Source organism: Camelus dromedarius, chromosome 7, assembly GCF_036321535.1.
Source record: "Camelus dromedarius isolate mCamDro1 chromosome 7, mCamDro1.pat, whole genome shotgun sequence".
NCBI classification, from domain to species: domain Eukaryota; kingdom Metazoa; phylum Chordata; class Mammalia; order Artiodactyla; family Camelidae; genus Camelus; species Camelus dromedarius.
In genome coordinates, this window is record NC_087442.1 from 38,707,059 (window position 1) to 38,721,973 (window position 14,915).

Genomic DNA, 14,915 nt, shown 5'->3' on the forward strand with positions numbered 1-14,915 from the left:
TTACACAGAAGTAATCAATGTTAAAATTCATAAATAATATGTGCAATCTTGAATGAAGGAAGGAAATGTTGCTTTTCTCTCTTTGTTATCACTTCAGTTTTACTTTGGTGCAAGTTACTTGACAAACCTAACAGACAACCCAACTATTTTTAGGTTCTTAGCAGAATATAAGTGACAAATAAAACAAATTTTCACATCTCACATTGAATGTTCCAACTTTTTGGATCTCTTATAAGAAATTTAGGACTAATGAATGAATGAAGAGTAAAGCAACCCACAGAAAAGTCAAACTGGTAAATTAGAAGAACTTTTTTTAACAAGAATTTTAATAATCAACAAGCCATGATTAATATTTCCTGGCCTTTTTTTTTTCATTTCTCAGATGACTTCTCACTTCTTCCAAAAACCAGACAAATAAACAAAAACAAAACATAACACAATGCATTCTGTAAGTTTCAACTGATATTCTCTCCTCAGTCCTGACCTGTTAGCTCTTGTGTTTGCACAACTTGTGGTCACCACACAAACTTTAATGAATTAGCTAATGCACTCCTAGAAACACACTGCTTACTTTCCATGATTAAAATGTCCATAGTCAATAACATAGCTATGGTGAACAACTAATGCTATACTTGCTTATGCACAGAGCTTCAGGACACTGTGTCAATAACAGAACTGCCACTGGCCTGTTAAACCCATGTAATCAAGAGAATCTTTCTTATTCTTCTTAAAATTGAAGTTCTGACATTCACAAAAGCCTTCTTAAGTGATAATCTCTATTGTGAGATATTATGGTGTGCATATGTATGCTAAAATTATATCTGCTTTAAAGCAGTAGGACTTACAGAATGTATGCTTTCAGGGAGCGTAAGTTCAAAAGGACTTTTCTCTTTGATACACATTTTTATCCTTATTGCATGTAGAAACTTATTTTAAGGGCCTCTAGTTTTCCTCCATTGAGACAGGCTGACTCAATCAGTTATGGCTAGGATGGGTATAGCAACAATAGTGATGATGACGGCTAATATTTACTGACTGCTCATTGTATGTCAAGCTCTTCTCAAAGTTTTTAGGTGTATCTACTCACTTAAACCTCTCAACAATCCCTCTGAGACCAAAGATGTACCATTATTATCACCAATTCATGGTCAAGAAAACAGAGGTATTAAGAAGTTGTATCATTTGCTTAAAGCCACAATGCTAGGATGTAGAATGGTCCACTTGAACCTGGAGAGCTCATTTTCAGAACTAGTGTTCTCTGTCTCTAGGCTATAATGGGTCTCCATGTAAACTTGTTAATTTCCTTTTCTGTTTTTATAAGAATCTGAACCTAACAGCTATCAAGATTACACATTAGCATACAGGTTATTTTTGAATTCTAATAGATACTTTATTTGTACAAAATCTCATGCTGAGATATAATTTTTTTTAGGTTTATATGACAAGACAATTGGGGTGGGGCTTTGTATCAGTATAGGTTTAATCAAGAAAACTAGGAACCAGAGGGAGGGTATAGTTCAAGTGGTAGAGTGCGTGCTTAGCAGGCATGAGGTCCTGGGTTCAATCCCCAGCACCTCCCCTAAACATAAATAAATAAACCTAATTACCTCCCCCCACCCACACACAAAAAATGACTTTAAAGAAAACTAGGAACCATTTCAAGTACTCATAGTTCAAGGATTTAATAGGTGTGGAGGAGCTCAGAAGCCAGATGGGGGTGGGTGGTGAGGTCACCTAGAGATTAGCAGCAGTAGGAAGCTACTACCACATACCTCACAGATTGGAGGGTTAATAGAAAGAAGCAGAGATATCAGAGCCCAGGGGATCAGGATCACTAATGGCAGGTTTGTTTATAGAGAGAGCTGGAGCCCTGGAGGAAATGCAGCCACTAATGAGCTGCTGCTGAAAGCAGATGAGGAAGGGGAAAAACACTGACATCAAAATTTCTGCTGCCTTAAGGTCTCCTACCAGTGCCTCTCAGGATCCTGAGAGATGTAGCCCACAGCCCTCTGTGACACAGAGCCTAGCTGTAAAAGGGTGAGGAATGGTTCAGGAACCACTTAGGTTTCCTCCGTGGCTTTGTTACCTAAATAAATAGTCAAAGTTCTAGTCCAAATACTATCCAAGAGTAAAGACTTCTTAAGCAAAAGTCCCATAAATTCACCAAAAACAGATATTTCACACTTTAATTATATAAAATAGAAAAATTATTGTCTGTCAATGTTCTTTTGGAAAGGCCAACAAAATTTTATAAATATAACATTAACTCTTTTACTGACTTTGCATGAAAAAAATCCTATAAGAACCAAATACAGATGTCACCTTTAACTAAGGCTTTACTTAATGGGATGTTTTACTTATTATTTGTCTACCCCTCTGTATTTATTGATAGTCTTTCTGTGAAGTTCCTTCAATTGTGTAATTAGATTCTATGCTCAAGAAAAATTTTAGAAAATGGGTACTCTTGTTCCATTTTCTGGACTGTTTTGACCAGTGAGGTCTTTTTTCTCAGGAGCTATGATGCAATCAGCAATAGACACTGCTGGCTGCATATCCAACACAATCATTTCTCTCCTTTCTTTCCTTGCAGAATAGTGACACTCCTCCACAAAATGTTACAAGGAAAGATGAACCTAGTCCCAGATCCAGGGGATATAGCTGAACAGACTTAGTCTAAGGGTTGGGAGAATCAGAGATTTTGCCCTGTAGGGAACGGTGGGCAGTGTTTCAGACATTTTGGTCACTATACTAGAGGAGGAGTAGGAGGGCTACTGGCATCTAGGGAGTAGAGGCCAGGGCTGCTGCTAAACGTCCTACACTGCACAAGACGGTTTCTACACACATGACAAAGAAGTGTCTAGAAACCTTGGTCTAGAACCAGCATCAACTTGATCTTGAACACAGTTATCAACTGGGAACTTGTTAGAAATGCAAATTCTCTGGCTCTAACCCAAATCTGCTGAATCAAAACTCTGGGTGTGGGATCTCACACTTTATTTATTTACTTTTGAATCGATTGTGGGGTTTTTTTTAACTTTTTTTATTGATTTCTAATCATTTTACAATGTTGTGTCAAATTCCAGTGTAGAGCACAATTTTTCAGTTATACATGAACATACATATATTCATTGTCACATTTTTTTTCTCTGTGAGCTACCATAAGATCTTGTATATATTTCCCTGTGCTATACAGTGTAATCTTGTTTATCTATTCTACAGTTTTGAAATCCCAGTCTATCTCTTCCCACCCCCTGCCCCCTTGGCAACCACAAGTTTGTATTCTATGTCTGTGGGATCTCACACTTTAACAAGCTCATAGTTGACTCTCATACATGCCAGTGTTTTGTAGTCACTGGTTTAAGGTTCCAGGAGTTGGCCATCTATGGTCCATAGGCCTGCCACCTATTTCTGTAAGTTAAGTTTTATTGAAACACAGCCATTTATTTACTTTTTGTCTATTGTTACTACAATAGCAGAGTTGAATAGTTGTGACAGAGACCAGATGAACTGCAAAGCCCTTTACAAAAAAGTCTGCCAACCCCTGAAGCCAGTCATGGTAATTTTATTATTCTTGCCAATTACTGGTCTAGGAACAGACTATTCAGGAAAGCATAAGATCATCAGGATAATTAGGATGGGAGAAGAGTGTTGCTGGACATGAAGGTAGAGCATTAGGGAAAATATACTTTATTTCTAAGGAGGAGAGACAGAAAGTGAGGTCCTCTTTTTTCTTCTGGATATTATATTGTCTGGATGTGATAGCCAGAACTACAGCAGCCATATTGCAACCAAGAGGAAAACCAGGCTACAGCAAGAACAATACTCCAAAGATAGGGGGAGTAAGAGAAGGAAAGAACCTGATTTCTGTATGTTAAAAATTTTCCACAGTGAGGATGTATTACATGAGTAATAAGACTAGATAAGAAGGAAGGAAGGAAGGGAGGAAGGAAGGAAGGAAGGAGGGGAGGAAGGAAGGAAGGAAGGAGGGAAGGAAGGAAGGAAGGGGAAAAAAAGCTGATTCCAAATAACTACCAGAGTTTTTAATTACCTTAAGTCTATATTTTAGTTTATGTATGTTTGGACCCATAATCTATATAAATTCTAAATTAAAGTAATTCTGGTTTGAAGCAAATTAAATTTTTCCCCCAGCAATAGTGAAGAGTAACTATTTCCTTTTTCCATTGAAACCAGAGCAATTTAAAGTAGCAGGCCACATTTGCAGAAATATAATCAAAGGTTTACCACAGGCAGCACACAGCACAAGCTCATTCTACTTGCAATCATTTTCTCCAAGGAATCAACAGCAACTAAAGAGACCACAACTTGGATTTTAATCAATTAGAATTTGTGAAACACCAAATCCAAATGGATATTTAAAATCTTCAAAGTGTAAGGAGCCTCATTTTCCACAGAATATGTTGTAAGCCCAGTACATATTTACATAATATATATAATGCATCTGGCATTGTTAGGTTCTAGAAACATAAAAACAAACAAGATGTGATCCCCTACCTTCGAGTAGCTTTCCATCTGCTGGGGGAAATGATAAACACAGAGAATTATAAGACAAGGAATCACAGAACAAGTTTGCAGAGTGTTATGGAAACACAGAGGAGAAACAGATACTCTAGTCAGAATCAAAGTCATGAGTGAGAAAATATTATGGAAACTAATTTACCAAACAAACACAAAGATTTTAGAAGCTGTTATTTGAAAAACTAGTATTTTTATATGTTACATACAGAAGACTGTAAAGCTTATATCACAAATTAACTTGAATGTAGTTAGTTAAAACACATTAGTGTAAAGGCAACACTTTTGATTTGCAAAACACTATTCTTCCTAAAAGGTCACTGCACTTGGAGATTTATCTTCATTAATTTCTCAGTGCAAATCTGGTAGGGGAAGATGTCATCTTTCAAGACTAACAAAAATGACCCCAATTTCACAAAGGACAAAGTCTTCCCAAGTGCAAAGAAGGGTCCATTCCAGACCTGGAGCTCAGCAGGGCTATCCAGGTCCACATGGCCAAACTAGAACCTGGGGTTAGATAGAGCCAAAATCCTGTGGAACTAGGAACTAGATCGATACCCAATCAAGTCACCATGAAGAAGAGATCTGGGATGAGTCATTTCATTACAAGTCTGCCCAAGTGGAAAAGCAATTTATGTGTTTATGATCACCAACACTGTTGACAATGTTTATCATGTGGTGAGTTCCACAAACAATAAAGTTTATAAGTTCACTAGAAGAGAAAAGTAAGGGTGATTAGGAAGATGGCTAATGCTACTGTATGTTAGGACCCAAGGAGCCACAGGGCAAAAAGAAGTCATTTGGCCCAAATAGCTCACACAACTAACTATGCCCTTAACTTCAACTATAAACTCTGCCAGTCAGTGTATCCTGCTGTACCTCTTTGCTAAAGAACTTCTTAAGCAGTTAACTAATCCCAGACCTGTTAGGGACAGTCTGTCCATAAATACTAGCCAACCCCCCATGTTATTTAACATCATGCCCTCATCTTATTAGATCTGAGAGGTCACCTAGCTTCAAGCTTACTTATTACATTTGGCCCATTTACTAGAATTAGAACCAGAATCTTCTCTGAGAGATATTTTCTCAAGTATTGCATAAGAAATCAATGCTACATTTTTTTCTGGAAAATGATCCTCTTTATAAATTTTTCTTTGCTATTATCCACTCTAAATATCAAAAAATAAATAAAATCCTTCATGATCAAGGTCTAGGCCTTCATCCAAGATTCTCATCTGCTCCTCATCTATTTCTTTTCTTTCAAAATTTAATAAGCTCACCTGGACATCTTCACAGTGTTTTAGATATGCCTATTGCCTCTGAAGGAATAAAAATACCATTTCTCTGTACGAGTCATTATTTATCATTGAGCAACCACTCCGACACCTTTTTTGCTTACTTCACTAGTTCTCAGTCGGTGCCTTACAGAGAGATGAGAAGAATAAATGCCTCTTTAGAAGTTGCTCCGTGAGTCAAACAGCCTTAGAGAGAAAAGTGGGATTTTTTTTGTCCTAAGAAATGACTACGAGAACTAACCCTGGGAGTAGATGATTTTAGGCACTTGTGGTCAGAGGCAATTCAGCCTGACGGAAATCCTCAGCCTGAACCACCATTACCACTCTGCTCTACCAGCTGTGCAGAACCCGGGGTTCCCATAAAACCAACTTCCCTGACCTAGTGGTAGCAGCTACTGGTTTTGAAAATTCCACTTTAACTAGAAATTTTCTAAATCAGTTCTATAGCTCTGGTTTGCTGAAAACCAACATTTGCAATTTTGGCAAGAAATCCCTCTCACCCTAGCTGCCTCCGATTTCCTGTCCCTGGGCATAGTTTCCAGCTTGGCTGATGGGCTCTACACAGCTAGCACTGCCATTGCCTCTGGCAATGGGATGTGGCGGAAAGCACGATAGACGGAAGGTAAGGAGAGACCTGGGACCAGCCCTGCTTCTGTTACTAATGAGAATGCCCTTAAATTTCCTGGACATTGATTTCCGCATCTTTAAGCTCCCTTCTAGCTCTAGTCAAACAGTTATTCCATAGCAGTTAATAAGCACCTATTATGGACCAGAAGTGTAACAAGGGATATAAGTCACAACTGCCCCTCCAGGAGTTCATAGTGGAACAATTATTTAATTCAATACATAGCCAACTTGCCATCTTTTATGCTGAAAAAGAAATGCTGCTGATAAATTCAAAGTCAATTCCAAATCTCATTTTGGCCAACTCCTTTAAAACATCTTCTCCACCAACTTCTGTATAAGCAAATAAGAATAAATGAAAGACCATCACTTCATTTCTCTTCCCTCATTCCACTAGGACTGTCTAATTAAAAATCAAGTAAAAGGGGAATGAAACAAGAGAAACAAGATGGTTGGATAAGTCAATAATTAGATAATTAGCCACTGGAACAACCAAAAGTTACCTAAATTGATGCTAAAGAAAAATATACTTTTTTTAGTGATACCAGTGAAAAAAATCTCATATTATTCCAACATGTGAAGATGTCACATTGAAAAATGGCTAATGAATAATGGACAGGATGACAACCTATACCAGTATGTGGCATGATGACATTATAGACTCTTCTAAGAATCACCACCGTGTATTTCTCAGCTGACTCCTGTTCATCCCCTCTTTTGAAAAATCTACTCAAAACTCAACATCTCCTGACCCCAGGTATCCTTCCCCATCAGTTTCCTTCTGTATGTCCATTTAGCTGCCCAGATCCTCAGTGGAACACAGCTGGTCCAAGGGTTCTCTTGCATTATTCATGTGTTACCTTGTGAATCTGTATGTGATTTCTCTTCTACAGTAGAATGTTTAATTCGTCAGAGGTAGTATCTTATCTTAACCCAGGGTCAGTATGCACTTATTGCTACTTTCTGCCTCCCTTGGCTTTCCATATTTCAAGGCCTGTTATGCTAAGATAGAAGTCCAATACCACTTTGAAAAGAGGGAATTCATCATTTAGCATTGGCATCATACACTTTTGTAGAGGGTAAAGCTTGCTATTTTCACAGAAAATGAGCTGATCTACAGGAGAGCAATAAATAAATAACAAAGGGAAAGAAATGGAATTTACATTAGGAGTTTAGGGAGAGAGCCTGAATATCACTAGAGAAGGAGTATCTTTTAGAAGGTTTAAACACTATAAAAAACCTAGGTTCTAATTTTCTACTACAGAAACAATTAGTTGAGTGAGCTGTAGCAAATAACTTATCTGAGAAAATTTATGCTGGTACTCACTGTTTACAAAAATTCAGGAAGCTTATACTAAAATAAATGTGAAATTCTGAGAGAAAAAAATCATGTAATTCTATATTGTTATGAAAGGGCAAAGTAAAACCACAGTTCAGGTTGATGAAATGAACATTTCTTGAGGGTCTGCCATGGCCCCCAGCATTGTGCTAGGTAAGTACTCAGTTCCAAGGATGAATAAGATGTGGCCTCTACCCTCAAGGAACTTACATTCTACATTCAACTTACATTCAAGCTCAACAAAGGCTCTCTCAGAACTAATCCAATACATGGATTAACACACAGACATCTACTAGTTATGGTAATTAAAACAAAGGTTCCTTAAATATGCTCACAAGTATATAGTCCTAAGAAAAAGAAGATATTATTGTAAGAAAATCAAGACAACACAGCCAGCTGGTTTGTTCAAGGGCTTCTCAATTATTTCCTATTTAATTTGGTAGTGACATTCCTTCTCTCTGTAGAGATAGGACTTTGTAATACAGTACCTATCAAACTTATTTAAACAAATAGAATTGATGTTGATTGGAAAGCAGGCTTTAAAATATAGTCTAAGATCTTGTTGTCCAAAAACGTGCAGGGATGTCTCCACACACTGACTTTAATGATCACTCCATAGGTCTGTACCAAATGGAATTCAATATAAGATAGACTGTCTTGTATGCCATAAACTGTAACTCACATTGTTTTTTCTTCCCTATCTAAGAAGAGAAACTAGTGCTAAGACAGTTTCAAAAACAATGCATTCACCTCACTTCTCCATTTCCTCTCAGATTCCACCAATGAATCACTAGAAGGGATAATGACCAGTCTGATGCTACTTACCAGTGCACAGTTAATCTATTCCTTTGTGATAAATGGTTATTAATACAACCTCCAAAAGAGTGGTTTCTGAATTTAGATCAAAAGTGAAGAATTCAAGCATTTATTACTGTTTCATAGGGCCAGCCTTCATAGTGAAATGGATCTATCAGAACAGTCTTCAAAAAGTACTGAAAGATATCTGGCATTGAGTTGACTTACTATGTCCACACTGCCCCCATTATTGCTAGAAGAGTCCTTTTTTTCCTTACTTTATCCACTCTCTTGACTTCCCTCTTTTCATCTCCCTCTTTCATCAGCAAAGTAACGGACAAAATCTTTTTCAAGGTGAACATGTATTCTTTAGTCAGGGATTGGGACAACTCAGTGAGGTAATCACATATTTAGATTTCAGCCTCAGAACTGGTTTGCTTCCTCCCTCCCATTTACAGAAGTTGTCACATTTTCTCTTCAACCACTGTTGCATCTAGGTATACTGACTACTCAGAATCTATTAGAATTTCTACACATTAAAAGATTCACATCATTTATTATCTTTCAGCACAAGAAATAGATCTATTTATTCACAGCTGATTCTGGTTTTCAATGTAATTTCTATCACTTAAGGATGATATAATGTTATGTGCAATGTGTGTTCTGTCATTTATTTGTATGTATGCTAAAGAACCTTCAAAATTGAAGTCCAGCTTAATATCTTGAACAGATTAAATTCAACATCTCCTGGACTTCATTTTGTTGACTGAATTACCCCTCATTGCTAATAATGGAAATCAGAGCAGGTTTCCTGGCAGCTGAGCCTTAATCTAGGGTCTATAAGAGATGGATAGATTTGGGTAGGAGGATAGCTTTGGGTATTAAACACAGCAAATCTAGTCTAGGACATAATTTTCAATGTGATCAAAAAATTTAAAGAATCATAACAGTGATTCAGGACAGGACAAAGAGCTGTAGTATCATAAAGTCACAGCTATTGTTCTGTGTCAATAGAAGTCAGAAATCTCAAAATGGCTAAAGGTTTTATTAAATTCCTACAGACATAACACTGACGTAATCTGATGCAAATTTGATGGGGAAAGGCTGATAATGGATCCTGTCATCCATGCGACCTGTAATAAGCTCAAAGAAACCAGTAAAATGTCTTCAGCCAGTATCATAAATGATCAATATTTTAACAAAAATGAAAACAGAAAAGAGTCATGTCTAAAAGTGAGAGAGAGAACAAAAAAGGAGGGAAGATACTGAATTCTGAATGAATAATTTGGCTTTTAAATCACTAGTCCAGCAAGATTCTTTCATTTATGTAGGAAAACTCCTTTATAAATCCTAAGTTAAGACAGAAGATTAACACATTATATCAAGAGTACTAGTTAGTAGTTGTAAGACAATTATAAAACTGGAGGTGGGCTGGGGGTTTGTTCCACAGCACAAATGGATCAGTGATAGAGAAGCACATTTGAAAAAGAAAGAGTCTCACAACTGGACCAAAGTGCAAAAAATATACTGATGAACTGGTAAACTTATTTGTGTAAACTACAAATAGGAAAGCACAAATGAACTGAAGTTAATGATTTTGTACAGCCCCAAGGAAGACACAAAGGAGATTTAACATAGGATCTGGGATCGCATGATTTTTAAATAGAGCTGGAAGGTGATATAAACACAGAAGACAGCCTATCATTCTGAATCAAGTAAACACACTGGAATACAAGGCATTGTTTTGCTGATACAAGTTACTAAGCTAGCAGACAACCTAGAGACACACATAGAATTTTCCCTGGAAAATCATTTTGTCAGAATCAACCTCGTTCCACCCCTCCACCCTCATTTCTAAGGATGCATGCAGCAAATGTCTACAGGCCATCTTCAATCACAGCCTCGCCCCGACTCAAAAGGTAACCCATATTCTCTTAATTAAATTGTTGTTATTCAATAATCTTCATAATGAGACTTCAGTTGTCATAATAAGTGACAGGGGAGGCAGAGGGATCCTGATATCTGGGAAGCCACACCAGAAGAGCTCAGCTGATGTCCCCTACCCCAAACTTTCCATTCTAAAGAACAGTACCTGTCCAAGGCCAATGTCCTTGGTTCAAGTTTGTGCCCACTGGGCTAGTATGCCCTCTTGTATGCCTTCTCTGACTTATATTTGATCAACAAATGACTGTCCTATTTCTTCCTGGTTATAAAATTACCCTTTCTTTTTACCTGCCATTTACCCTTCTTTTTTAGCCTTTTTTTAATTTTTAAGGATCTCAAATGTGATGTCATAATTCTAACTCTTCTATCCAGTAATCAATGAGTGTCTTTCAAGACAATGATTACTCCTAATATAATGATCTTTCTTGATTTATTTTTATAGTTCACCAAATATAGTAAGAATTGAAATCGCTATTTTCATTGCTAGAAAGGGTATTCTTTAAGTTACTATTGGGACTTTAGTATGTACCATGTACTGTTTTAACTGCTTTCTATATATCAACTCAATTAATCCTCACAACAACTTTATGAGGTGAGGTTCTTATTACCCCATTTTATATATGAGAAAACTGAGATAAAGGCAGTAACAGGTTCAGGAACACAAAGCCAGTAAGCGAGGGCCAGGGTTCAAACCCAGACAGGTCCCAGGAAAGAGATTTATAATTCAGAATATCATTTTGGATGGAATAAGAGTATTCTGAAATTAACTAATATTTATAGGGTGTTCATTTTATTTTTTCAGTATAAGAGACAGTCAAAGAAGGAACTTTATTAACTGAAGTACTTTTAGGACAATAGCATTCCTATTACCCCCTGCTGGCCTTCTTCTGCAAGTGCACCATTCACAGGTTCACAGAGCTGCAGCAACCCCCTCTCCCCTGCCCCAATGAGAATCACACTGGGAGTAGTTTTCATAAAGATCACATAAAATGACTATGCTTCATAGAAGCATTAATGGGGAAAAGTTGAAGAAAACAGAACCATTCATACTTATTTTTTCCATATGATTTAGTTTTTCTGGGACCAAAAGTATTATCTCTGAAGCAAAATTACAGGCCATAACCATAGAGCCCCATCTCTACGTGGAGCTGACCCCAAATAACCGAGAAACACATGGGAACTCTGACTTTTACGGAAGAACCGGCTTTTGCCAGCTCTAAAAGAACAACATAATTAACAAACTATGAAGTCTGAGCAACCGACACATACATCAGTGGCACTTGGGATTGGCAGAGAAAGCAATAGTCAGAATAAATTTCTAAGCTTCAGCTTCTTCACCTGTAAAATGTGAAGATAATGATAATAGCTATGTAATGGGTTCATTATGAAAATTAAAAAATAAATTAAACAAGAACTGGTGAATATGCTTTATAGTATCAACTATTAATTAAATTTATATGTAAAAACTGAGAATGAAATCACTAACACTCCATATTCACAACCTATCGAGAACAATCTGAAAGATATTAATATATCCTCCTGTATATGTGGAAAAAGTTATCCAACAGATATTATCATATTTTCAATTGGATCATCTAAATGGAGACCTTTAAAAGTTCTGGGGAAAAACTAAAGTTCAAGAAAACTGTTCCTCACCACAAGCTCCCCCTCAAAAAAAAACTCTACAGAATTGTAAAGAAGTTTCTGGTTTTATATATATTATCTATTTATTATTCCTATTCTATCTACTTTAAAAGAAATATATTATTACTCCTATTTTATAGAAGAGGAAACTGAGTCAGGGAGTAAGTGGAAAGGCAAGAAATAAATCTCAGTCTTCCAATCTACACCTCTTATCTTTTTACATTACCTCAAGCTGTCTAAAGAATAGTCCCTTCATTTTCACAAGGCTCATTTTTGTTTTATGTTGATCTAGTTTTCCTTATAATGATGTCTGCGGCTAGTTAAAAAAATTAAAAGTCATGTTTTTCAAATATTTTAGGTTTATAAGCAATTCTATTAGCCAAAGCAGATAGCCACATTTATAGACTGAGTCCCATGAGACATTATACAAATTTGGATATATTATATATGGACTATAATTTTAATTTAACAAAATAACAAGAATTATCATCTACTCCATTGACAGATGACTTAATAAAGAAGTTATGAAATACTACTATACTATATACTATACTACTCAGCCACAAAAAAGAATAATCCACGTTGTTGCCATAACATGAAAATATAAACCTGGAGATCATCATTCTAAGTGAAATAAGCCAGAAAGAAAAATACCATATGATACCACTTATATGTGGAATCTAAAAAAAAAGGGCACAAATAAAATTATTTACAAAACAGAGACAGACTCACAAACATAGAAAAGAAACCTATGGTTACTAGAGAGGAAAGGGTTGGGGAGGGATAAATTGGGAGGTCAAGATTTGTAGATACTAACTATTATATATAAAATAGATAAACAACAAGGTCCTACTGTATAGCACAGGGAACTATATTCAATACCTCATAATGGTCTATAATGAAAAAAATATATGTATAAATATGTATAAATAAATTGCTATGCTGCATACCAGCAATTAACACAACATTGTAAATCAACTATACTTAAATCAATCAATCAATAACATTAAATGAATTTAACACTTCAAATGATGAAATGGTATATAATATTTCATATATTCTACCACATTAAAAATCTAAGAATATATTTGGGAATAAAATTACATATTAAATGGGAAAAAAGTAAGTGCTCATATATTCTTTCTTAATTGCATTTAATAGGAAATAAAATAAACCAAAAAAAAAAAAGAAAAGAAAAGAAAAAAGTAAGTTTTCATACACCCACATAAAATACAAATGTCAGCTCATAGAATTTCAGAGAGGGCTGGGATTATAGGGAAATCAAAATTTTAATTTTAAGTTAAATATCTCCAAAAGTGAATTGAGCATCTATACACTTGTATAATATTTGATGGGTCTCATTCTATAAATTAGGCTCTTTACTTTGGCTAACAGAATAGCTTAGAAGCCTAAAATACTTGAAAACCATTATTTTAACTTTGTTTAAATCTGGTTGCAATAGCTCCATTTTACTAGTTGAAGCTTGTTGCAGTGTAGAGGAATTTGATTAACTTTACTTCAAATAAAAATAAAAGATTAGGAGCAACAGTAAGAGCACGTCATGGCTCCCAGAAATACTGTATACACTCAGTCTGGAATCTTAGAATTTTTAGAACCGGAAGGGATCATTATAACAAGGAAATGCTTTGGAACCCATTTTGCCCACTGCTCCAAACAATACAATTTTTTTTTCTCTCACAAGGTCCTTAACTGAAACTGGATCTCCAGGAATCTCCACGTCAGAAAGTTAATGTAAAAACTCCCTTTGTTATTTCACTTCTGAATATACAACGCCAGCACAATTGGTCGCAAAGGGAAAATCTAAGTCTTTGCACATCTGTATTTTGGTCCACATGACTCTAAGCAACCAGTTTGGTATGGTTTTGTCAATTAATTGATCAGCAGTTCAGCTGAACAGCATAGTCTCAATCCTCTGACCAGCGACGACTAAACACAAAGGAAGCCTGGGCACAGCAATCCTTTTTAAAAATCTTGGCAAATTCAGAAAAACTACAAATCCATTACTCCTTATGCAGACCCTCAGGCTCCCCAGGCCTAGGGCTGGCCCAGGCCTCCTATTCTGCTCATCACACGCAAGCACACACCCTTCTATCTCCCACTTTCTCCTGGCTTGCCCCTATAGTTCTAAATCCCCAAACGGTTCAACATGCAAAATGACTTTGTAGTTGAGCTACTCACTCACTTTCTTTAAGTGTTTCCTAATTAAAAAAACATTTTTTAGAAAGTGGACAGAGCAGGGGCTTCATGGGTGTTTCTTGAACCAAATCCAGAAGAGCAATTGCATTGTGCAAGAAGAGCTGCCATTCCGATGTATTCTTTCAGTTTTCCTGGGTAACCTCATTCTGATTTGTTCCAAGTAGTATCTTCATTTGTGTGGAATAGATTTTAAAGAATTCACTCAGAATCTTTAAATGTTTCTCCATAAGTATGTGTCTAGGCCCAGATATTCTTCTAAAGTTTAAAGACAAGCAGAGCTCATTATCACTTTTTTGCATTGTCACTGCCAGAAATAATGTGAACAATACTTTAAGCTTTCATAGTTTCAAACTGAACTACCCCAATTTTCCAAGGTAATATACCATAATAATTTTTACTGTAAGCACAATATACTTTCTGATAAGTATAGCCATCGAGAGGAGAATATTCATGTTACTTAATAATTGTGGCAACTTGGAGTTCAATTTACTACTTGCCATCTTCCAATCCCAAGCCCTGAGGGA

The 14,915-nt window shown here is 36.2% G+C and overlaps 1 protein-coding gene across 8 annotated transcripts in view; it reads right to left on the reverse strand.

The window, feature by feature from the left end:
- BBS9 (Bardet-Biedl syndrome 9) overlaps window positions 1-14,915 on the reverse strand; it is a 383,745-nt gene that overhangs the window by 104,297 nt on the left and 264,533 nt on the right. The gene's annotated exons all lie outside the window — the stretch shown is intronic.